Source organism: Pipistrellus hanaki (assembly GCF_964339955.1).
Source record: "Pipistrellus hanaki genome assembly, chromosome: 1".
Taxonomy (NCBI): Eukaryota; Metazoa; Chordata; class Mammalia; order Chiroptera; family Vespertilionidae; genus Pipistrellus; species Pipistrellus hanaki.
The window spans coordinates 152,037,899-152,062,454 of record NC_140503.1 but is presented as its reverse complement, the minus strand read 5'-3'; the positions used below and the strand labels follow the sequence as shown (position 1 = coordinate 152,062,454).

At 38.1% G+C, this 24,556-nt stretch overlaps 1 protein-coding gene across 8 annotated transcripts in view; it reads left to right on the top strand.

The window, feature by feature from the left end:
- BMPR1B (bone morphogenetic protein receptor type 1B) overlaps nucleotides 1-24,556 on the top strand; it is a 369,968-nt gene that overhangs the window by 187,393 nt on the left and 158,019 nt on the right. For 7 of the 8 annotated variants that reach the window (XM_084897221.1, XM_084897222.1, XM_084897220.1 and 4 more), the window contains exon 3: nucleotides 22,574-22,668. The exons of the other annotated variant lie outside the window; for it this stretch is intronic. The gene's annotated coding sequence lies outside the window, so the exon portion shown is untranslated. The remainder of the gene's footprint in view (nucleotides 1-22,573; nucleotides 22,669-24,556) is intronic. 8 annotated transcript variants of the gene reach the window in all.

Genomic DNA, 24,556 nt, shown 5'->3' with positions numbered 1-24,556 from the left:
CTGAGTTCTTGTTTCCATTCTCTGAATCATCATTCTTTTAAAAAACACACACACACACACACACACACACACACACACACACACACATGCACACACGCACAGCAACCCACCCTGCCTTGCATCTATAGCTGACCTTCTCAATCTTCTTCCTATGCATGGAAGTTTGGGCATCCAAGGGCCACTCTTACTTTGTGTTGTCTTTGTTTCTGTGTAGTCCCAGCTGGTATAATTACAAAATGTGCAGGGTTTCTTATTTATCAATTTAGAATCTACTCTATTAGCAAAGGCCACACCCATAACATTTTGGAGATAATCACTCCTTTACCAGGTGTTCCCTGGGGGGATGCAGTGAGGTAACACCCGTAAGATTCTTAGTAGTTTGGTTGTTTAGCAGAGAATGTTACCTGGCCTTTATGATCCTTAGAAAGCCTTTTATTTGTCTTAAGGGGTCTATGGGGCATCATCTGACTATTCCTGAAGTGCTAAAAGAGGGTATTTATAGTAACATGCATACTTATATTTATAGACCAACTCTTTCTGACTACACTTGGCATTTTATTCCCTGAAGCTTGCTCCTATTTTGAGACTCTTTTGCTCTCTGAAGTAACAGGAAATGAAAAATAGTTTTATTTTCAAACTGAGTGAATAGTTCTTTCAAAATTTTTCTGTCAGCCGAACATTTTCTTTAACTCATCGATCCCTACCCACATCTCCTCTCAAGCAACAAAAGAAAGGCAGGTGTTCCTTTGAGTATCCTGCTTGGATTCCTCCTGAGCTGGCTCCTTGGAGCTCCGTAGGTACATATCCTGTTTGCCACATCATCGCAGACAATAGTATTGCTAAATGTTCTGCCACTATGTAACAAGAGTTTTCTATTCTTTGCAGTTAGAAAACTTAGTCCTTATTTTTTCTGGAGCCTTTATGGTCCAACTCTGAGGCCTATCCGGCTTCCACTCCTTTGGCTAGCATCTTCTATCTGGTCCAGAGGTCAGTACCATATGTCTCGAGTTTATATTTTTATTATTATACTTTATTATTACTATTATTATATTGCTTCCATTATGGTATCAAAGTATATCCCAGTTATCTGTGCCTTTAAAAAGATAACTGTAAAGTCTAGTGGTTTAAAACAGCCTAACCAAAGTTACAACCTCCCCTGATTTTCTGGATCAGGATTTGGTGCAGAGCTCAACCAGGTGGTTCTGGCTCAGGGTCTCTTGCCTTTGCAGTCAGATGGTCTCTAGCACTGGAACAGCAGGAGGCTAAAGCAGTGAGAAGCTCTGCAGGTTGATCTCTATTTCTGTAGTCTCAAGGCCTCTCTGACTTCTCCAAATTGGCTAGTTTAGTCTTTGTTACAGCAGCGTGCCTCTACATGGTCAGACTGCTAATGTGGCAGCTAAGGGCTCCAAGGTCACAGATTCTGATGAATGAGTCAAATCACATTTCATTGCCTGGCCTTGAGGCACGTAGTGCCACTTCTCCATAGTTATAAGTTCGTCCAGTTTCACAGAGAAAGAATTGAGATCCCACTTCTCAATAGGATGTAAGAAGAGCAATTGGGGTGGGGGAATATTGCTGTGGCCATCTTTGAAAAATAAAACCTTCAACACTTCTTTGTACCTAATCTTTACAGGTTAATTCCAAAGTGATAAAATAAAGGTATGCATGTCAGTGAAGAGATAAACAATCTTTTATGGTAAAAAACAAAAACAAAATACACACACAACTTGATCATCCTTGCTTTCATTCTCAATTTTTGCTATTTAATCATTCAGAGAATTTCTGGTTAAAACATTTAATGAGACTCTAAAATTGATGTTTTCCTCTTGTCTAAGCCAAAATTATGATTGTGGGTGGTGCATGTTTTAAGTTATATCAAGTTCGCAGACATTTAGAATTTATGAATGGTAATAGTTTGATCTGGCCAGCTATTGAAACCTTGTGTTTTTGTAAGAGAAGAGAAAAAAATGTTTCCTAAAAACGAGGAAAGAAATTTTAAATCTAGCTCTGAATAAGTACTGACAGGTTGTCCTATTGATTCTAAAATTAATCTTTTAAAATATCAAGAGTCATTCGGTTGAGCTTTATGACTATGAACAGCGAAAACTTCATTAAAGGTGATGAATGTGCCGCTGCCAGCATCTCCTTTCTTCCGGGCCACCCCAGCTCAGGGTGTCTCCTGTCAATGCCTTAACATGCGCTGTGGAACGTTTCTGGCCATCGCAGATGTTTAGTCTGCCTACGCTGGACCCTGTTCACTGCATCTTATTACCTGGGTTTCCCCTTCCGCTTTTAGCAATAATGCTACCCAGCTAGCCTGTGTAGGCGAGCCAGGCATGGAGCAGCTTGTGGAAGCCAAGAAACCAGAAAACCGCTACCTGGGACAACTATGTCTTCACAGGGCTGTCAGGGGCCAGCTTCCCTTTAGCCCTCTTCCCAAGATCAAAGGTGACACAAAAATGACTGGAAAACACCACAATAAATCATCACCGCTTATGGCAATGATTGTACCTAGGGAAACACACCAGTTTTTAGACACCGACCTGGCCTCCTGACAATGAAATGTTGGTCATTGCTACATTGAAGGCAGTACTACTCAGAGAATTATTGATCTTTTAAATTATATGCACAATATAGTTAAAAAAATTCCAAAACAGGATTGATTATGTCATAGTCATAATTTGCCTCAACAGTTCACCCTCAGGTTCATTTCTCTGAGATAAAATTTGAACTCCAGCAGAGGGCCTAGTGGAACTGACAGTTGTAATTCATTTAATTACAACCTGATTTTTGAAATAATGGAATTGTGTTTTCAAACAAAGGATGTTAGAGCTTTAGGGAAATAGGAAGCCTATAAAAGCAACAAATTACAAAAGAATATGAAAACACTGAAAACTGGATCATAAGTAACATGAGGTGACAATTGGAATGTCAGATTTGATAAAACTATTTTCAGATCATTTCAGTTTATTTAGCATCTTAGTTGTTCTACAAAAAGAAGTAATACTTTATTTAGTGTTATTATTTATTTATAAAAATTGAACCTGTCATTCATTTTTAGGAATTAAATGTTTTGTTATTAGTTTTCCACCCATATTCTAAAACTTGTTTATTTATTTTATTTTTTAATCTTTATTGTTGCAAGTGTTACATAGGTCTTCCTTTTCCCCCCGTTAACCTCTTCTAGCCCTTTTCCTGTGCTCCCCCTCATCCCAGGCCCTCACCACCCCATTGTCTGTGTCCATGGGTTATACATATGTGCATATAAAAAAACTTATTTATTTCTAAGAAGGTCAGTAACTTACTGATTATCAGAGTCATAATTATGTTAAGTATATATTTTCAGCATTGTGTAAGGTCAGATAACCCAAAATTGGTTAATAATTAAAGTTTTTAAAATTGATTTTTAGAGAGAGAGGACGGGAACATGGGATGATGCCCAACCAAGTGAGCCCTGCTGGCCAAGACTGTTAATAATTTTGAAACAAACTTTTTGGGCCTTTATGGTGTTTTTTTTTTTTTTTTTTTTTTTGCTTGACTCCCCTGCCAGCCTCCCAGACATTCTCCACAGAGCTTCAAATGTAGCTTTTATTGATAGAACTGCTCAGCGGCTTCTGATTTCCAGGCAGGAAAAATTAAGGTATGTTTTCATGACAGACCAGGCCCTCCAGGATCAGGCACCTTCTTCCCTTACCTTTTCGCCTGCCTCTCTGCACGGGAGCCTTGCTACCTCACAGAGACTTGCTTCTCATCCTGGCACAGACTATCCTGTCCGTCACAGCTATGCCTTTGCTCTGCCTCTTTCTGGAATGGTTCTCCCTTTGCCTCTTCCTCTAGACTGATTCCTACTCACCTGTTAAGACTTGCTTTCACCTTACTTCCCCTATGATTTAGGTCCGTATATCTTACCATATGTGTAGCTCTTCTAGGGCTCTTATCACTGTGCATTATAGCTTTAGCCTGTGTGCTATTTGGAGTTGTGTCTTATTTACTTTTGTATGTTACAAGTGCTTGGTATATATTAGATATTCAAAATTGTTTACAGAGTGACTGAACGATTCACGGTCCTATTTTATTTTTATTTATTTATTTATTTATTTATTTATTTTTTCAATACATATTTCATTGATTTTGCACAGAGAGGAAGGGAGAGAGATAGAGAGTTAGAAACATCGATGAGAGAGAGTCATCAATCAGCTGCCTCTTGCACACCCCCTACTGGGGATATGCCCGCAACCAAGGTACATGTCCTTGACCGGAATCAAACCCGGGACCCCTCAGTCCCCAAGCCGACGCCCCATCCACTGAGCCAAACCGGTCCCGGCCCTATTTTATTTTTCATTTGAGTCTGCAGTCTTTAATCTTTGAATCATTTTTCTCCTTGATCTCACCTTCTTATTTGGAGCATAGTAGCACCTCTCATTTCATATTTTCAAGTATTTCTGACTTCTCTTTAATTTACCAAGACGGGAGAGAACAGTAGTCAGAGCCCTGAAGTGGTAACGTGTATTTGAAAAGTTCATATAAGAACTATGCTGCTTTAATATGTCTTACCTTCAGTAGTGGAAGGTTAAGCCTTCATTATACATTTATTAATTAGATTTTTCTTTAACACCACAAAGAAAGTTACTGTGACTATGGAAAAATGCATGAAATATAGCTCCTGATTTCAATTAAGGTATTGTTTACTAGAAAAGGGAAGCCAGATATAATACAAGTTGGGAATGCTGTAGGTTTTCTAAAGGCACGGAAAGAATTCAAAGGCTGTTTTGAGGTAGATTACCTTGGCTGGTTTTATCAGAGAGAGAGCTTTAAAAAGAAAGGAGGGTATGTATGGGAGGGAGGGAGGCAAAAAAAAAAATCAATAAAATATATTTAAAAAAAATAAAATAAAAAATAAAAAGAAAGGTTTGAGTAGAAATCGCCATTCACTTTTACCACATACTGTGAATTCCATAACAAATGGAGTGTGCAGAAAATGTGTTGACTTCTTTGAAATACCTTAAAAGGAAAATTGGGGGTTGTGTAATATTGATACATGCAAGTCTGATAAAATATTGTTTTGGGATAAGTAAATAAAGGTATATAAGTTTATGTTCTAAAGAGTGGTTGAGTTGTTAAATGCAATTTCTTCAGTTAGTGGATCTTAATAAGCTATTAGACCCTGGAAGAGATGCTCTGTCAGCAGAACTCTTAGGACTGTCGCACCACACGATAGTTAAATTAATTTCCAGGTGATTGGTTTGCTTTCCTGGAATGTGAGCAGGATTTGATCACTTTTGCTTTTCTTGCAATTTAATTTTGGTTTCTTAGTTTGTGCATGATTATTAGTTGTTAAAAAATAAGAATTTAAATTGTTGCTAAGATTTGGGGAATGCAACCTTTTACTACTCTGAGGAGACTTCATTCTCTACTAAATACACTGCAAGAAAGTGTGTTGAAATGAACAATAGATACCAGGATTAAGTGCTACAAAATGATGGGATTTATAGCAGATGGGATCAAGTACTCATGTGTCCCATACTAGAGGGATCCCATGGTCAATGTTACAAAAAAAAAAAATGTAAGCAAAATTTAGAGACTCTTAAATGTTTTGTTTATCATATTTTTTCTCTCAAGAGACAATAAAGTTACTCATGCCCTGGCCACCAGCCTCAGTGGTTAGAATGTTGGCCAGTGCACCTGAAGGGTCTTGGATTCAGTTCCTGGTCAAGTGCATGTACCTGGTTGCAGGTTTGGTCCCTGGCCCTGGTTAAAGCTTGGGGAGTGTGCGGGAGGCAACCAGTCTATGTGCCTCTCTCACATCAATGTTCCTCTCTCTCTCTCCTGCCCTCCCTTCCTTTCTCTCTAAAAGTCAGTGGGAAAAAATATTCTCAGATGAGGATTAATTAAAAAAAAAGTTATTCACAATGATAAGCAAATGTATTCTAGAATGTATAGAGCAACTACATAAAATCAATTAATCAAAAATGGATATAATTGCATTGGGCATTTTCAGGACAACAGCTTTTTACCTAAATGATTTGACTTTTTAGAGGGAAGTATTTCAGTAGTTGCTTTTGTTTTTGTTATTCGGAAGGAGAGTGTGCTTTAGAAATTAACATATTCCTAAAATGTATTTCTTTTTACCAGATTAGATGTGAAACACTTTACTTGCCTGGCAGAAATTTCAGATACAACTTTAATCTTCCAATGGCTGCTTATGTAATTAGACTAAATTCCTTACTCGAATTAGTGCTTCTCAGTTGGGGCTGCAAGTCAGAATTACATGGAGGGCTTTAAAGAATATTGGTCTCTGGCTCCTGCTCCAGTGATTCTGGCTTAACTGGTCTGGGATATGACTTGGACATCTGGGTTTTTATTTTTGTTATTTTGAAAAAAATTTTTAAATGTATTTTTATTGATTTTAGAGAGGAAGGGTGAGAGAGCTAGAAACATCAATAATGAGAGATAATCATTGATCGGCTGCCTCCTGCATGTTCCCTCCTGGGGATCAAGCCTGCAACCTGGGCATGTGCCCTTAATGGGAATCGAACCATAACATCCTAGTTCCTAGGTAGGCGGAAGCTCAACCACTGAGCCATAACAGCCGTAGGAGTGTATTGGGTTTTTTAAAGCATCATAGGTCCGTGGTCGGCAAACTGCGGCTCACGAGCCACATGTGGCTCTTTGGCCCCTTGAGTGTTGTTCTTCCACGGCCTGGGCAAGTCTATTTTAAAGAAGTGGCATTAGAAGAAGTTTAAATTTAAAAAATTTGGCTTTTCAAAAAAAATTTCAATCGTTGTACTGTTGATATTTGGCTCTGTTGACTAATGAGTTTGCCGACCACTGGTCTAGGTGATTCTAATGTGCAGCACAGTTCCCAAACACCCAAATCATTCAGTCACTGTCTAATTATTTGACTTCATTGTGTGCCAACTCTGGTCTGCCCCTCCTTTTCTTTTTTGTTGTCACTTGAATACCCAGGATGGTTCTTACCCAAGGGTCTTACTGTTAGCTTTGTCTTTTCCCAGAATGCTCTTCTTCCATGTCTTTACATGGTTGTCTCCTTCTCATCATCAGGCTTCAGCTCCAAGGGTGTGGCCACAGGCAAAACTTTTTCTAATCATCATGTGGAAGCTTCCTTTTCCCAGCATTGTCACTTCATTCTGTGCCACTTTTATCATTTCATGTCCTTTCTTTTTCTCTATCAGATGTTATCACAGTCAGTGGTTAGTTTTCTTTTTATTGGCCACTAGAATGTGGAGTTCAGGAGGGCATGCCCAGCATGTTTGGTTTGCCATCATATTTCTAGCACTTTTAACCAAACCTGTCATGTCACAGTTGCTCAAGAGATATCTTTTTGAGTAAATGAATAAAAATGTTAGTCTACCAGTCTAGCTCAGTGGATAAAGCATTGGTCTATGGACTGAAGGGTCCCAGGTTTGGTTTGATTCTGGTCAAGGTCACATGGCTGGGTTGTGGGCTCGATCCTTAGTGTGGAGTGTGTAGGAAGCAGCCAAGCAATGCTTCTCTATCATCATTGATGTTTCTTTCTCTTTTTCTTTTTTAATATATTCTATTGATTTTCTACAGAGAGGAAGAGAGAGGGATAGAGAGTTAGAAACATCAATGAGAGAGAACCATTGATCATCTGCCTCTTGCACACCCCCTACTGGGGATGTGCCCACAACCAAGGTACATGCCCTTGACCGGAATCGAACCCGGGACCCCTCAGTCTGCAGGCCGACACTCTATCCACTGAGCCAAACCGGTTTCGGCCATCATTGATGTTTCTATCTCTCTCTCCTTCACTCTTCCTCTGAAATCAATAAAAATATATTCTAAAAAATGTTGATAGAAAATGATGATGGGAATACACATTGTTGTATCTACACTAAAAAAAATAGCTTGAAAAAATTTGGGATCCCATTTAAAAAATTAGAATAAATCATAGGGTGAAATGAGTGAAAATGTCAATAGACAAAGACAAAGTTAACCTAGAAATGTGGCAAAACCCGAGACAAACTCTGAGGGAAGTGATATTATGCTTGGGCTAGTTTCCATCAATTGGGGCTCTCATTCATCACCATACTGTGTGGCAGGGTGGTGGTGGTGGGGGAATCTTACTATCATCCTAAAGTGCCACACATCTGCAATCATCATATATTCTCTGGTTAACTTCTATTTTAAGAAATCAGATGATCACCTCCGTCTCTAAAAAGCCTTCCCTGAGCTCCGTGTACAGGAGGAGTCCGTTTTTCTATGCTCTGTCTGTACCATGGCCACTGCCATACTCTATTATAACGATCTGTTCACCAGTCCTCTGACACCTTCTCCAGCCTCCAGCCTCCCTGAGAAGAGGAACTGTGTCTATAGTGCCAAACCCATAACAGGTCCTCAGCAAGTGTTTTCTTGAGTGAAAGCATAAGTAAATACAAAATATTCCACAAGAAGCATTACAACTGCTAATTAAAATGATAAAATAGCCCTAACTGGTTTGGCTCAGTGGATAGAGCGTTGGCCTGTGAACTGAAAGGTCCCAGGTTCAATTCCAATCAAGGGCACATGCCCAGGTTGGGGGCTCGATCCCCAGTAGGGGACTTGCAGGAGGCAGTCGATCCTTGATTCTCTCTCATCGTGGATATTTCTATCTCTCTCCCTCTTCCTTCTTCCCTGAAATCAATAAAAATACATTTAAAATTATAAAATAGATTTGTCAGGAATACAAGGAAGCTGAAATAGTTTTAATAGAACAGAGCAATAAATAATGGGGGTGTGATGTTATGCACACTTAGGAAATTAGGAAAATGTTGTCGGTGCCAATAAGTCTGAGCACTAGCTTCTGACTAATATGTGGCTTGTCATCTGAACAAGGTTTTCATCACTCACATGGGACTTTTTATAGGTTGTTTACCCTCTTTGATAAAGTTCTTTGCCATAGCTGCTATTCAGATGGATGCATTTTCCAGTAACACCTGATATGCATTTTAAAAGTAGCCTTTAATTGGTATTGATTGCTGGTAAACCCAAAGATAACTTTCATCAGTGTACTCTGAACTTTGATGTTCTGCCCAAAAGAAAATGTAGCCATCTCTAGATGGACAAATAAATGTTTCAGAATTCTCTTGGTAGAGGCACTGTTAGTTCTATTGGTACTCTGGTCACAATTTTAGCACTTAAATGCTACTTAGGGCTACTTTCCCCCATTATATCCTGCTTCAAAATCTCGCCAGTACTACTATGCATAGTTTTATCTGAAAGTTGGATTAGTAGGTCTTTCAAAAGGGCAGTTACACAGTTGAAACGAACATATTATGGTTAATGTGCAATTGTTCACTGCCTTGTTTTCTGTCACAAAGGCTGTAAAACAGAGGAAGAAGAGTGGTTACTCAGGACGGAAACGCTGGCCAGGTTTCCCCAAATCACCCTGAGATGCACGGCAGTGTCCCTGCTTTGCCTGGCACTCCAGGGACTGGTGTGTGCTTTTTCCCTTCTGCTTTTAGCAGGGATCACAACCAGTGCAAATCGAGCCATTTGACATGTTTTTAAGAAGGAGGTGACAAGCAAAGAGGGAAAGAAGTCTTGAGTCACAGCATCCAAAGAAGTTTTCTGTTTTTACACTTTAGTTTTGCATTCCCATATAGTTGGAGCTCGTCTTGGACCAGCTGAATTTCCAAAGAAATAAAAGTTTACAGAAGGACATTGTATGAAGGGACACAGACCCGTGGAAGAGCTGCTGTCGTCAGCATTCCCAGTGAACATAAGGCTGGGTATGGTAGGAGAGTGTGATGTGGGGTTTGTGGGCCAAAGGGAAACGAAACCGAAAGGGTAGCCCCAGGTCAGTATCGGGGAGAGGCCTGTGTTCTGTGCTGAGGCATTTGGACCCTCTGTTGTTTTTCAGCCAGAGGAGGTGCTGAGAGACAGTCTTGAGTGCAGTGGCATTGTGGGAGATTGGCGTGGCAGCAAGGAGAGTGGTGACAGGAGACCACACTGTGATTGTTTCAGTATTTAAGGCTCCGTAAAAGCTAAACCTGATTTTTTGGTAGGAACAGAGGGAAGGGAAAAGAGGGGACAAACTTGAGAGTCTTTATTTCAAAGATAGACACCTGAGTATGTAGCCACTGATGGGAAATAGGAGAGAGCAGAAGTGGAACGTGGAAATTTTTAACTTGGATGACCAAGTGGTAGGACTGTCATTACCCAGGTAATATAATGTGTGTGTGGTGCCATTCTCAACAAAAATATGTGTGCTTCAAATTGGAAGGCTTCAGTCCTTCCCCTAGAAATTATTATTTTTTCCACAGGAAAATAACTTTTTGAATATGGCCCCTCTGATATTATTGAAAAGTATAGTGGTGAGGTCCAAAGACTTAATGTGAAAGGACCTGAATTCAGTTTTTTCTCTACTTTCAAACTCTGACACATCGGGCTGTTGCCTTACCTGCTTTGAACTTTGGTTTCCTCATATGTGAAATAGGAACACTTTCTCATTGGCTTGTCCTGATGATCAAGTGAGATGACATGAGAAAGAATACTTCAAATACAAAGTGCCATGTGAATGTGAGTTGTTAGATTTGTACATGCTATTAAGAATTGGGCAGTGAGAGGTTTTACCCCATCAATAGGGATCCCTTGACCCTGGTGGTATGTTTTGAGAATCCTGTAAAATATTATTTCATATTCTCTATTGGTGCTACTTAAGCATCAAGTTTCAGGTCCGCTAACACAAATAGTTATGTAAAACACTTATTTCAATTCAGTGTTGAAGTTCAATGCAAATTGTTTCCAAAATAAAACAAAACGGGTGGTATTGCTCAATGGTTGGGTGTCAACCCTGGAACCAAGAGGTTGCAAGTTCGATTCCAGGTCAGGGCACATGTCTGGGTTCAGGGCTTGATCCCCAGTAGGAGGCATATTGGAGGCAGTGAATCCATGATGTTTTTCTTTCATGGATGTTTCTATCTCTCTGTCCCTCTCCCTTCCTTTCTCTCTAAAAATCCATAAAAACATATTCAAAAATATATATATTAGCAAGTTATTACTAAGCAGAGGTGCTATTTACCATTATTTCATCTTTTTATTGGAGCATAAAATAACTATAAATTTTTTTTTAATTCTTTTTTTTCCTCCTTTTACCTCCTACATATCCTCATATCCTCAGCCCAATTCCAGTTCTGTTCTTGGTCACATTAGACCAAATACCAGAATGAAGCTAATTGGCAGGGGGTGGGTGGGGGGGAGGGTACTGTTCACTCCTGTTGTTCAGTTTTCATCTATTCTAAAGTAGTAGGTATTTTTTCATTTTTAGTCTCTTTTTCTGCTTTACACCTTAGTTAATTTTGATAGTACATTTAACGAAAGTTTCAGGTTCTTTGAAGCAGAACAGCCAATAGAAACATTCTATATGTGAACCAAAAATGGTTAGCTCATCTATTTCTTGTTAAAATTAGTTTGCTTTATTTTCTTCATGTTTTGCTTGCTTTCTTTGGAATTTTGTTCTGATTAGAAAAAAGTGGCTTTAAAGTGAATAATTATATTCCTCAGCTTTATGGTCTAAATCCTCCCTCTGAAAACAGATTCATCATAGAGTAGTGAAATAAATGTTTTTATTTTATTTTATGAATGATCAGACTTAATGTGCATTCCCATTTTTACTGCATGATAAATTTTAATCATTCAGTGATATTTTTATGAGCTACTGCCTTATGATGAATGAATAGTGAAAAAGGTCAGCTTAAATGTGGTAAACAAGGCTTTCCCTCCTCCATCGGGTTGTTAGTTTTTGCAGAATCCTTCCTGGCTGGGATTCCTCCCTGTGCACTCTCAGCAATGCATGTGTAGCTTGTTTTGGGGAACCCTCATCTTCCCTGCTCTCCTTTCCTGCCTTAGAGAGGACACCTACTAATTTCTCGAGATTTCATGTCCGCTGTCTAACAAAATGTACTGTAATTTGGTCTAGAAATAAATATTCCATTAAGTTAATGTCACATTGATTACCATGGGTATCTATATGAATTAAAAGATCCTCAAATGAGTTGTTCTTTAAAATGTAACAAGTATTAAGAGTTCAGTTACAAGTTTAGGATGAGAGAAAGCTATTCAGAAATTAATGGAATTAAAAATTCTCATCATAAAGATTCTTATTGTCCCATAGATTTAACCTAATTTCCAGTTTAGAGTGATGGTAGCAAAATTTAAATTAGAAATTTTAAAATTTAAATTTTAAAATTTTAAATTTTTATTAAAAATTTTATTTTTAATAAAAAATGAAAATTAATTCCTTCATTTTCAGGAATGGGTATTAAATTTATGTGATGAATGCCAAAACCGATTTGGCTCAGTGGATAGAGCATCATCCTGCAGACTGCAAGGTCCCAGGTTTGATTCCTGTCAAGGGCATGTACCTTGGTTGCGGGCACATCCCCAATAGGGGGTGTGCAAGAGGCAGCTGATCAATGATTCTCTATCATCGATGTTTCTAAATCTCTATCCCTCTCTCTTCCTCTCTGTAAAAAATCAATAAAACATATAAAAAATAAATAAATTTATGTGATGATTTTAAGAATTGTATACTTTTAAAAAGTAGTAAATGCTTGATATTATATTGCAAATATTTGCTATATTAAAAACACTGTTTGATATGATCTTTAGTAGCATATAAATATGTGTGTGGCTATAAGAGCAAAACAAATGGAAATACTGATATGTAGCTGGGAACTCAGATATTATTGAGCATGAAGAGGCATTTGTGTAGTTTTGATGTAAGACCATTTAGCAACAACTGTCCTATAAAAGTAACCTTATATTCCTGATGCTTTTCACTCTTTATATCACCTTATTTTATTAAACATAATTGAGCTTTGTTATTGATTCTGGTTATATGATTTCTATCCACTATGAATTGCAGAACAATTCCTACTTATACATGATAAAATGTTTTATTTAGTTTGGTACTAGTTGGTACAATGTAAAATGAAAGTTAAAAAAGATACCCATTCTGTGCTATGGCTTTCTTATTTAGTACTTTTCTTCTTTCAATTTATATACAACATTGTTCTAGTTGAGAAGAACAAATCACCTATTTATTAAGTGTACAGTCAATACTTCTCAAGCTAATCATGGGTAAGTACAATAAACTGGCAGCAGTAAAGGCTAGTAGAGTTGTGTATGATTTTCCTGTGGGTCCCGAGAGCCCAAAGGATTTATTACTTGAGAACAAAAAGCTTTAGAGTTAAAGGTAAGTGACTCTGTATATGATGTGACTAGCAGTAGGCCCGTGGAGGAAAAAACAAGGAGAAACAGACCACTGTAGAGTCAGTTTTCTTTCTTCCTCAGTCATTTCCATTGAAAGCCACATATTCCCTCAGGTCTTTCTGAAACATGGCGTTGAGAAAACACCACAACCAGATAAAACACCAACAACTCACTATGGTATCGAGGTGAAGTGTTTTAAAATCAAGCTAACTTGAGTTTTGTTTGTCTCAGTTACATAAATTATATAACCTTAGTTTCCTCATCAGTATGATGAGGAAACTAAGGTTATATTTTCCTGTACCCATTTCCCCCTGAGGAGTGTCTCATTATTTATAGTGGTAGGTAAATCTGTAGTATTCATATCTGATTAAGTTTGTCAACAACCTTTTAAAAAAATCATTCACTACTTAATCAATACTTTGCTTTTGTCACCTCTACCTTCAAGGAAGCACTAAATGAAAATATTAGTGGGTAACTGGATTACAATTTTCGTTTCCTAACATTGATCTGATAGAGAACTTAGTATTTCCAGACTAAAAATACTAATGTAGATATTTACCATCGTACTAAACAAAAGATTAGCAGTTTTTCTTGGTTATTATATTTTTTTAAAGTTTCTTTTCCTTTGAAAAGTTTCTCTTACTTTCTATTGAAATTACATAAAAATTCAAATGGTTAGTTAGATATATAGTAATAAGTCGAGGATTTTTAAATTTTAATATTTTATTTATTAGTTTAATCATTTCTTCAGCTAACAAGTGAGTGGCTATATCTATGCCAGGTACAACAAGCTGGCCCTTAAAAATATGTTCTAAGTTTTATTTGGTCCTAGGATTTTCTGAAATTATATTCAGTGGAAGTGAAAAGTAAATAGCCAAAAGGCAAATAAGTACTTGAAAAATGTTTAACATTACTAGTCATTAGAGTAATGCAAATTAAAACCACAATGAGATTCTACTTTATATTCACCAGTATTGCTGTAATAAAAAAGGCAGGTAATTACAGGTGTTTGAAGTATGTGGAGAAATTGAAACCCTTATACATTGTTGGTAGGGATATAAAATGATGCAGCTACTTGGGGAAAACAGTTTCACAGTTCTTTAAAATGCTAAACATAAAATTACTATATTACGTAGCAATTTTACTCCTAGGCATTTATCCAAGCATAATGAAAACATAAAATGGTCACATAAAAACTTGTACATTAAAGTTCATAGCAGCATTATTTATAGTAGCTCAAAAGTGGAAACAACTCAAATGTCCATCAGCTGATGAATGGATAAGTGAAATGTGGCATATCTATACAATAAATTATTACTCAAAAATGAAAAGAAATGGACTACTGATACTCAGTGACATAGGGAGTAATAGTAAACCCATTTTACTGATGAGGAAACTAAGGTTATATAATTTATGTAACTGAGACAAACAAAACTCAAGTTAGCTTGATTTTAAAACACTTCACCTCGATACCATAGTGAGTTGTTGGTGTTTTATCTGGTTGTGGTTATAGGTTATTACCTTTTTCTTTCTCTTTTCGTCCTGGCCAAACTGCCAAAGTGAGATTTTATTTTCTGTCTCACTTCACTTGCTTACTTCTCAACACCAGTGGTAACAGATCAGCCACCATTGCTCTCTTTCTATGTTTTTAAATACATGCTTTGTTGAAATATAATCAGTAATGTGCTACAATTTATCCTTTTAAAATGTACAGCTCCAATATTTAGAACCCCAGTGCTTGATGAGTGTTATGTTTAATGGGCTGTTTTCAATCCCTTTCCTGTTTGATCTTTCCGTGGCATTCATCATTGTTGACTACTCCTTCCTGAATACCCCATCCTCATTCATTTTCTCATTTTCTCCTCCTGCTCCTGCTTACACGTATAGTTGTTTTACAGTTTTTGTGGATTTCTCTTTCTTGACTCAACTTTTAAATGCTGGGTTTGGGTTACTTTTCATTATGCATTCTGTTGCTGAGAGACCTCTTGTCTTTAGGATCCACCTATGTTGGCCAGTGGCTTACAGATCTCGTAAGTTTTTATAGAACACACAGTTATTGGGTGTTTGTTGTGTGGAAGACTCAGTTTAGGCACATGAAACCTGTGCTGTCACTGAACTTACATTCTGTTGGAAGAGACTGGCAGTAACAATCCTATCTAATAACCCTATCTAATAAAGAGGTAATAGGCAAATTGACTGTCACTACAACACACAAGATGGCTGCCACAAGATGGCCGGCAGGGTAGAGCAATGGAGGGACCCAGACCGGTAGGGGAGAGCAGTTAGGGGTGACTAGGCCAGCAGGGGAGGGCATTAGGGGCAATCAGGACAATAAGGAAGCAGTTAGGCATCAATCAGGCTGGCAGGGGAGTGGTTAGGGGGTGATCAGGCTGGCAGGCAGAAGCAGTTAGGGGCAATCAGGCAGGCATGCAGGCAGGCAAGCAAGTAGGCAAGCAGTTGGGAATCAGCAGTCTTGGATTGTGAGAGGAATGTCCGACTGCTCATTTAGGATTGGGATCAGGCCTAAACATGTAGTTAGACATTCCTTGAGGGGTCCCAGATTGGAGAGGGTGCAGGCTGGGTTGAGGGTCACCCCTCCACCCCCCAAATGCACTGAGCCTCTAGTTAAATAGTAAATAAGGAAGTTTGTCATTTGGAATAGTATGGTAGTAGTAGGATTCACTTTAAGGTATTTGAAACGGAACCTGAAGGAGGTGAAGGAATGAGCCCTGAAGCTGCCTGCAAGAGAACATGCCAGTGAAGGAACAGCAAGCTGAAAGCCATGAAGGGCAAACTTGTCAGGTACATTAAGGAACAATAGAAGAACATGCGGGCTGGAACTGAGAAAATGAGGGGGTGTAGTGGACACTGTCAGAGACCTAATGAGGCCCGGTGCATGAAATTCACTGGTGCATGGGGGGTGGAGGTGGGGTCCCTTAGCCTGGTCTGCACCCTCTCCAATCCGGGGCCCCTCGGGGGATGTCCGACTGCTGGGTTAGAAGGATTGAGTCTAAATCAGCAGTCGGGCATGCTTCTCATCATCTGGGACCTCTGGCTCCAAACTGCTTGCCTGCCTGCTTGCCTGATTTCCTCTAACCCTTCAGCCTGCCTGTCTGATCGCCCTTAACTACCTCTACCTTGGCCCTGCACTGGGGACCCAGGCTTTCCCTCCTCCGGCCAGCTGCCCGCAGGAACCCGGGACCTGGGCTCCCCTCCCTTCGGTCCGCCACAGGCACCCAGGACCTGGGCTAGTTTCACCCGGGCTGGCACAGGCATAGGCGCCCAGGACCAAGGGTGGGTGGCTTCTTCTGAGCTGCAGCCACTGGCACCCAGGACCATAGGCGGGAAGCTTCTCTCGGGCCCAGCTTTGTCAGGAAGGATGTCTGGGAGACATCTGGTCTAATTAGCATATTACCTTTTTATTAATATAGATAAGAAGTTGAGCTTTTACTCTTAACAAAATGGGAAGCTGGTAGGGGTTTTGAGTAGGAGGTGAATATTATCTGAGTGAATTCTTTTTAAGTGACTACTTTGGTTTCTGTGTTGAGAATTGCTTATATTGGTTTCCAGACCCAAAACAAGAATAGAAGGTTACTGAGTTGGTACAGTCTTTCTCCTGTATTATAAATCAATATATTTTAATGATTTCTGTACATATTTGCTTGGTTATAGCAGATACATCAAGTTCATACCATTAGAGACTAAATTTATCTTCCAAGTTGTTCCTTCTTTCTATATAACTCTGCCTCGGCAAAGACCCAGCTACCAGAAGGAGAAGCCACCTTTGACTTTTTAAAGACTTTTGTTTTTTTAGAGAAGTTTATGTTCACAGCAAAATTGAAAGGAAAGTAGAATTTTCCCATACGTTCTCTGCCCCGACACATGTATAATCATTATTGTCAGTGTTTCCCACCAGAATGGTATATTTGTGCAATTGACGGGCCTACACTGACACATCATATCACCCAAAGTTCATAGTTTAAGGTTCACTTTGGTGGTATACAGTCTGTGGGTTTGGACGCATAGGTGATGACATGTATCTGTTATTATAGTGGCATACAGAGTATTTTACTGCTCTAGGAACCCTCTGTGCTTTGCCTACTTATCCCTCTCATTCCCATCTCTCAAATCCTGATCTGTTTACTATCGCCATAGTTTTGTCTTTTGTAGAATGTGCAATAGGTGAAATTATAGTATGTGTCCTTTTCAGATTGGCTTCCTTCACTTACTAAAATGCACTTAAGTTTCCTCCACATCTTTATGGCTTGATAGCTCATTTCTTCTTAGTGCTGAATAATGTTCCATTGTTTGGCTGTGCCCCAAGTTATTTATCCACCTACAGAAGGGCATCTTGATTGCTTCCAAGTTTTGGCAGTTATGAATAGAGCTGCCATAAACATCTGAAAGTTCCTGTTCTTCTGTGTCCTTTCTTAGCACTTGGTGTTGCCAGTGTTCCAGATTTTGGCTGTTCCAATAGATGTCTGGTGGTATCTCATTGTTGTTTTAGCTTTCATTTCCCTGATGACATGAGATATGGAACATCTTTTCATATACTTATTAGCCATCTGTAAATTTTCTTTGGTGTTTTTGTTAAGGTCTTTGGCTCAGTTTTTAAAATGGTCTGTTTTTTTATGGTTGAGTTTTAGGAGTTCTTTGTACATTTTGGGTAACAGTCCTGTATCAGATGTGTCTTTTGCAACTATTTTCTCACAGTCTATAGGTTGTCTTCTCATTCTTATTCTTCCCCCGCCTCCCTCTCTCAGAGAAAATGGAAGGGAGGGGGAGAGACAGAGAGAGAGAGAATCATCCACTGTGAGAGAGACATCAATAAATTGCCTCCTGATCAGGGCCAGGGATCTAGCCAGCAACTGAGGTTCATGCCAAACTCATACTTTTAAAATTTTCTTCTGCAGAGATGAAATTTTTAATTTTAATGAAACTACCTTATCAATTATTTCTTTCATGGATTGTGCCTTTGGTGTTTCAATATTCATTGCCATACTCAAGTCATTTAGGCTTTCTCCAACATTACCTAGAGTTTTATAGTGTTGCATTTTACATTTGGGTTTTTCAATACATTTTGAGTTGATTTTTGGGAGAGGTATAAAATCTTTCTCTTGATTAAGTATTTTGATATGGATGGTCCAGTTGTTTAGCACCATTTGTTGAAAAGATTATCTTTGCTCCATTATATTGTCTTTGCTCCTTTGTCAAAGATCAGTTGTCTATATTTATGTGAGCCTATTTCTGAGCTCTCTGTTCTCTTCCATTCAGCTATTTGTCTATTTTTCCTCCAACACCACACTATCTTGATTATTGTAATAAGTTAAAAAAATTTTTTTTATTGATTTCAGAGAGGAAGGAAGAGGGAGAGAGAGAGAGAGAGAGAGAGAGAAACATCAATGATGAAAGAGATTCCTTAATCAGCTGCCTCCTGCATGCTCCCTACTGGGGATCAAGCCCGAAACCCAGGCATGTGCCCTGACGGGGAATTGAACCAAGACTTCCTGGTTCATAGTCAGTGCTCAACTACTGAGCCAAGCTGGCTGACAACTGTATAAGTCTTGATGTCTATTAGTGTCAGCCTCCAACTTTGTTGTTCTTCAACAATATTGCATTGGCTATTCTGAGTTTTTTGCCTCTTTATATAAACTTTAGTGTGGATTTATTTCCACAAAATAACTTCCTGGAATTTTTTATAGAATTGTATTGAATCTATAAATAAAATATGTAAGAACTGATATTTTGACAATATTGAGTCTTCACACTTTTGGTTTAAAAAAATTATTGATTTTTTTAGAGAGAGGAAGAGAGAGAGATAGAGAGTTAGAAACATTGATGAAAGAGAAACATCAATCAGCTGCCTCTTGCACACCCCCTGCTGGGGATGTGCCCCCAACCAAGGTACATGCCCTTGACCTGAATCGAACCTAGGACCTTTCAGTCCGCAGGTTTGGATCTATCCACTGAGCCAAACCGGTTTCTGCACACTTTTGATTCTTGATGTGTTCCTTTCTCTTGATTTGAATTGAAGATAAAACCCTTTAAGTTCTTCTTAATAGGGCATATCACCTACCTTACTTTTGTCCACTGGTTTCCACTGATTAATTTGTTAGTCTCTTCTTTATGCTACTGTTTAACACTCAGTATCAAAATTCTTCCAGTTCCTTGAATAAATGCAGGAAGAATCTTTTTATTCCTTCTGATTTTGTTAGGGTACTGTTGAATCCACTTCCTTGCCTGGCATGGGCAATCTCTATCTTATTTAAATGATTAAATAAATGATTAAATAAAGGCAGTATGTGGTACTGTGGTCTTGTTAAAGTTTGGGCTGAATTTCATATCTACTATTCATAAGTTATATGGTTTCAGACAAGCCCCTTAATAACTCTAAGCCTAATTTTTTCCATCTTCAAATAGCAAAGGCATACCCGCTTGGCAGGATTGTATTTAGTTAGATAATATATTTCTTAAGCCCTTGTTAGGTGGTAATTGCTCAATAAATTATAATGCTCCTCTAGACACATGCTTAGAAAGACAAGAGAAAGATTTAACTAAAGTCCATAGTTTTCATTGGGGATCTCTCTTTGTGTGGTACAGTTCTAGGATTTTGCTAAATGTATAATGTTATGTACCTACCATTCCACTCTCACACAGAATAGTTTCACTGCCCTGAAATCTCCTTAGAGGGAGAAAGGTGATGAAAAGTTTTATATTCCAGGTTAAAAACTTGGGTTTTATACAGTAGGCTAGCAGTCTTCCACTATTTTTGTTCACATACCTTTAAAGGAATTTTGAAAAACTATGTAACCACTCACACATTACCAAGTTAACATCTACAATTTTTCACCTGTGGTAAAATATGTACTTGCAAAGAATTTAATTTCTACCCTATTGGGACTATTGACATTTTAAAATAAAACCTGTATCAACTATTTTAAGAATACTCAATGGAATCTAAATCCACAGCAATTTAATAAAACCATTATTCATTTAAATAATACTGAATAGACTCTTCTGTTAAAAGCTGAAAAATTTACATTACTATTTTATTTTCTTGACCTGTATTTCCATCTCACTTCCTCATAGAATTTTTATGTGATATTTTTATAGTTAAAAGTCTTTAACTGTTTCTCTATCATACTTCTCTTCAACAAAAATGTAAGGAATTAATTGAAATTTTAAAATTATAAATTTTCTATGACCCCAAGGCAATATTTGGGGTAGAAGAGAGTGTCCCTTTCTCATGTGAAGTAGAAGAAAGGTTGTTGTGAATAAAGCATCGCTGTTAGCCAGGTATTAATAAAGAGTTTATGTAGAAGAGAATTTGGACATTGACTCCATTAAAACTATCCATTCAATTGCCAACTAAAAGAAACCAGTCTGAAGAGGCTAGATAGTGTATGATTCCAACTACATGACATTCAGAACAAGGCAAAACTATAGAGACAGTAAGACCAGTGATTCCTGGGGTTCTGGAGACGGAAAGGAGTAAGTGAATCGCATTCTTTAACATTTTTAAAAAATGTATTTTCTGCTTCACGTTCTATGCTCCAGTAAGAACTATTTGAAGTTCCATGTCCTGCTTTTCCATGCCTGTTTGTCTTTATTATCTTATTTTTTGCCTCACTGCCTTCTACTCATATTTTAAGATGCACAAGTCTGCATCTATTATACCTTCACTTCCCATTGGCTCAGATGCCTGTGTTTCATATGCTCCCTCATTACTCTCCCTTATTACATGAACACAGTTTTTCTTTCCCCTCTGAAATTGGACTGGGAGATCTCTAAGAGTAGGACCTACATATTACCTTTGTCTCTTCAGCAACCGGCTGTGTACTTCTCCTGGTAATAAGTTAATCTATTGGATAAATATTAATTATTGAATGAAATAAAGCACAGTGGATTTAAATTGCTAATTAATTCTTGTGCACAACTCTTTTTTTGGGTCAGTCAAACTGTAAAAGGCTATTTTGTTTTATGCTAGTTGTTTTTCTGGCTATGGTTTCAGTAAGATTTCACATGAAGATAGGATTTTGAACTTAAAAAATGAATTTGAGAACCACTCTTGTGCCAGAAGGAGCACACCATTGTGAACAATAAGGGAAAGACTCTGGTTTTAACTCTGCTGCAAACTTGCCTGTGACCATGTGAAGTTAACCAGCCTGGGAGCACATTTTCTCAACTATAAAACGAATTAGTGACCAAGTTATTTCTAAAGATGCCTTTTTGGTGAATTTAACCAAGGGAGGAAATGTTAATAAAGCAAACATATGATTATTCTTGGCTAAAAGAAAAAGAAATATGACCTTGATTTATTTTCTAATCATTCCTACTGTGGATATTGTATGTGGTATACATGTGTAATGCTGTCCTTGTTCATATCACCTGCAAACATCATGGCTTAGAGTTTATCCTTAATCTGAAAAATATATAAAGTAAAATAATTATAATTCTCATGATTAAAATCTAGTAGTAGTTAATACATTCATATAATTTGAGTTATGTTTTAGCTTTTTTCACCAAATACATAAATCAATCTTTATTAATATTATACTTTCCAGTGCATTTCTATAATTCTGGAAATGCACTTATTGAGGTTGAAATATTTCTTTTTTTTTTTTTTAAATATTTCTTTGTATTCCATTACTCATAAGGATTTTGAACTAAAAAACACAGACTTTTTCTATGAGGAGCATTAACAACTATGGCAGAAAATGCTTTTCTGTATCTTTTGCTCACTCACAATATGCAGAAATTGTAATAATTTCATTTTGTGAAGCTTGATTGAATGATATTTAGGTCTGATTTTATATAGGGTTTGAGATGATGTTGTTTGGCCAAAGTAAAGGTGGTATTTCCTTTCTTGTCTTCCACTGTGCCCAGCCCTCTCCCCCCACCCCTTTCTTTCCACCTGCTTGAGGAAAACGACTTCTTGAGACAAACCTCATAATTGCCCTTCTGTGCCTGATTTGGGCCTCAGGAAAGGCCCATAGCATCTGTAAAGCTGGCAGGAAAATGGTATTTCCAGGCAGGCACAGGGTTGCTGGGTAGTGAGCCAATCCCCAGCTTTGTCTGAGCAGCTGAGAACTTTGCCTGCGCATTACCACGGTGTTCAGTAACACAGACCTGTGCCATGAGCAAGTGAAGCCCTGAGCAAGTGTCAGGGTCAATATTTATAGACCACGACGTAGCTTGCCTTGCAAAGAGAGAAAACGAGAGACACGCTCACAGAGGGCAAGGAAAGCAAGACTGCAGTGCGGGGGGACGTTCCTGTCTAATGTTGTTTTTTTTGTTTTTTGTTTTTTAATTAAAAAAAGTTCTTTTTAACTGTCAGGTCCAAACCTCTGCTGAATCATAACCGTTTGCCGCCGAGCTATGACAAGAGAGGACACAAAAAGTTAGACGAGCCAGCCTGTCATAAGTGAGAAGGTAAGTAATTAGCCAGCTCAGTCTCGCTGTTACTCATAAACCCCATCTCCCTGTTGGCTGCTCTGCACCAGGACGCAGAGGGCTGTGCAGCATGTTACTGCTGAGCGGGGGCTGCCTGCTGTGGGAGCGTGTTCTCGGTGGAGTGTCGTTTTGTGTACCGCCCTTCAGAGTGCTGTGTGCATTCATAACACACTTAAATTACGCGGGCGGTGAGAACAGGACATCATTGTCATGGTGTGTCCTATCAGCAAGTTTCTGCTTCTTCATTCTGTCAAACTTGTCATCTTCCTAGTGATACATTCCTGTTTCATTTCTACCAGATTTAAACCATGAATATTAGTTCATTTCAGTAGCTTGTGGTCTAGAAATGGAATAGGGGGAAAGTCAGGTGAATGTGTGAAGATGAAGCAGACCTTGTCAACATGTACATGCTCACGCCCCTCTAACATTGCCCCACAGTGAAATTATGGTCCTTGTGGGAATAGAGAGAACCGAGTGATGGAAACTAGGAGCAGTCTCCTTACTCTAAGGGGCAAAAGACTCAGCCTGTGGGAGAGTTTCTCAGCCTGTCCAATGACTCGTGAGATTGGTTCTTACAAAAGGCAGTTCTCTACTAAAGACGTTAACATCCCTTGCTCTACACAGTCATGGTTTGTTTTTTCCATTCATCACACGTAGCACTTTTACACACGCTTCTGGTGTGCTCAGTGCTATGGTATGTTCATGTAACATCGTTGCTTTGCGTATCCCAGATTCACATGAAGAGCAATGGTGCTGAAGGAGACAGAAAGGTTGTCATTGATGTATTGTCTGGTTTAGAAAACTTATGGGATGGATAAGCCTATGTTCTATCTATATCTATCACGCATAGCTTGGAGGTAACTATGTTGCTTTGTTGGAAGTAGGGCATTCACTTGACGAGACTTATTTACTGATGTATTGAAAGCTTCCTTGTGGCTGTGAGTGTTTTTATTGTGGAAAATAACCATTATCATGATTGTTTTAAAAAGTTTAGGTTAGATCATACATTACAGTTGATTAGACAATTACAAAGGATTGGACTTTGGGTGGTGGGCATACAACACAATATATAGGTTATGTATCATAGAAATGTGCACTTGAAACCTATATAATCTTATTAATCAGTGTCATCCCAATAAATTTTGAAAAGGATTTTCTGGACTACATATTTAAGTTAAAAACAAAAATAATATTGAAGTTTCTGTACGGCTTGACTGGGGGCCAAAAGACATACAAAGACAAGCGAATACTCTGGCATAGGTTTGTGTTAGGGCTGACATAGAGGAGCCAGCTCATTCTCAAGTGAGATAAACCCTATCCTGAGCAGTAGCTGGAACAGGTCTAAATGCCATGAAATAAGGCCAGTTGTTGTAGAGCATCTCTTCTGAAAATCAAGTATAATTTTTAGAGTAATGCAAAATGTTTTAAAGTCATTTTTATTAATTCAGAAATGCTTTAAGGATAATCTAATATTTAAATTGAAACTATATTTTAACCTTCATTTAATGCTTGTTTTAGCTTCTGAATCATGATTTTTCTTTGTAGTTTTATAAGCTCTGCATACGAGTTTATTAATGAGTTTTATTTAGATTTTTGACAATAATATATTTATTTTGAAAATGTAGCCAGGTTTGATCTAGAATGGGCATTTCTTAATTAAATTTTTCTTTTCTACTGCCTCTGGGTAATATCTCATGATCAAGATTGTGAATTCAGTTCTTAATTCAATATCTTCTATTTATTCACTTTATACATTGTATAAATATATGATATTGCTTTCTTATACCTTTCTTATTGGTCTTATTTTTATTCCATCTGGTATGTTGTTTCTGAGGTACTGTGTGGAAATTTTTGGTGGAAACAGGCC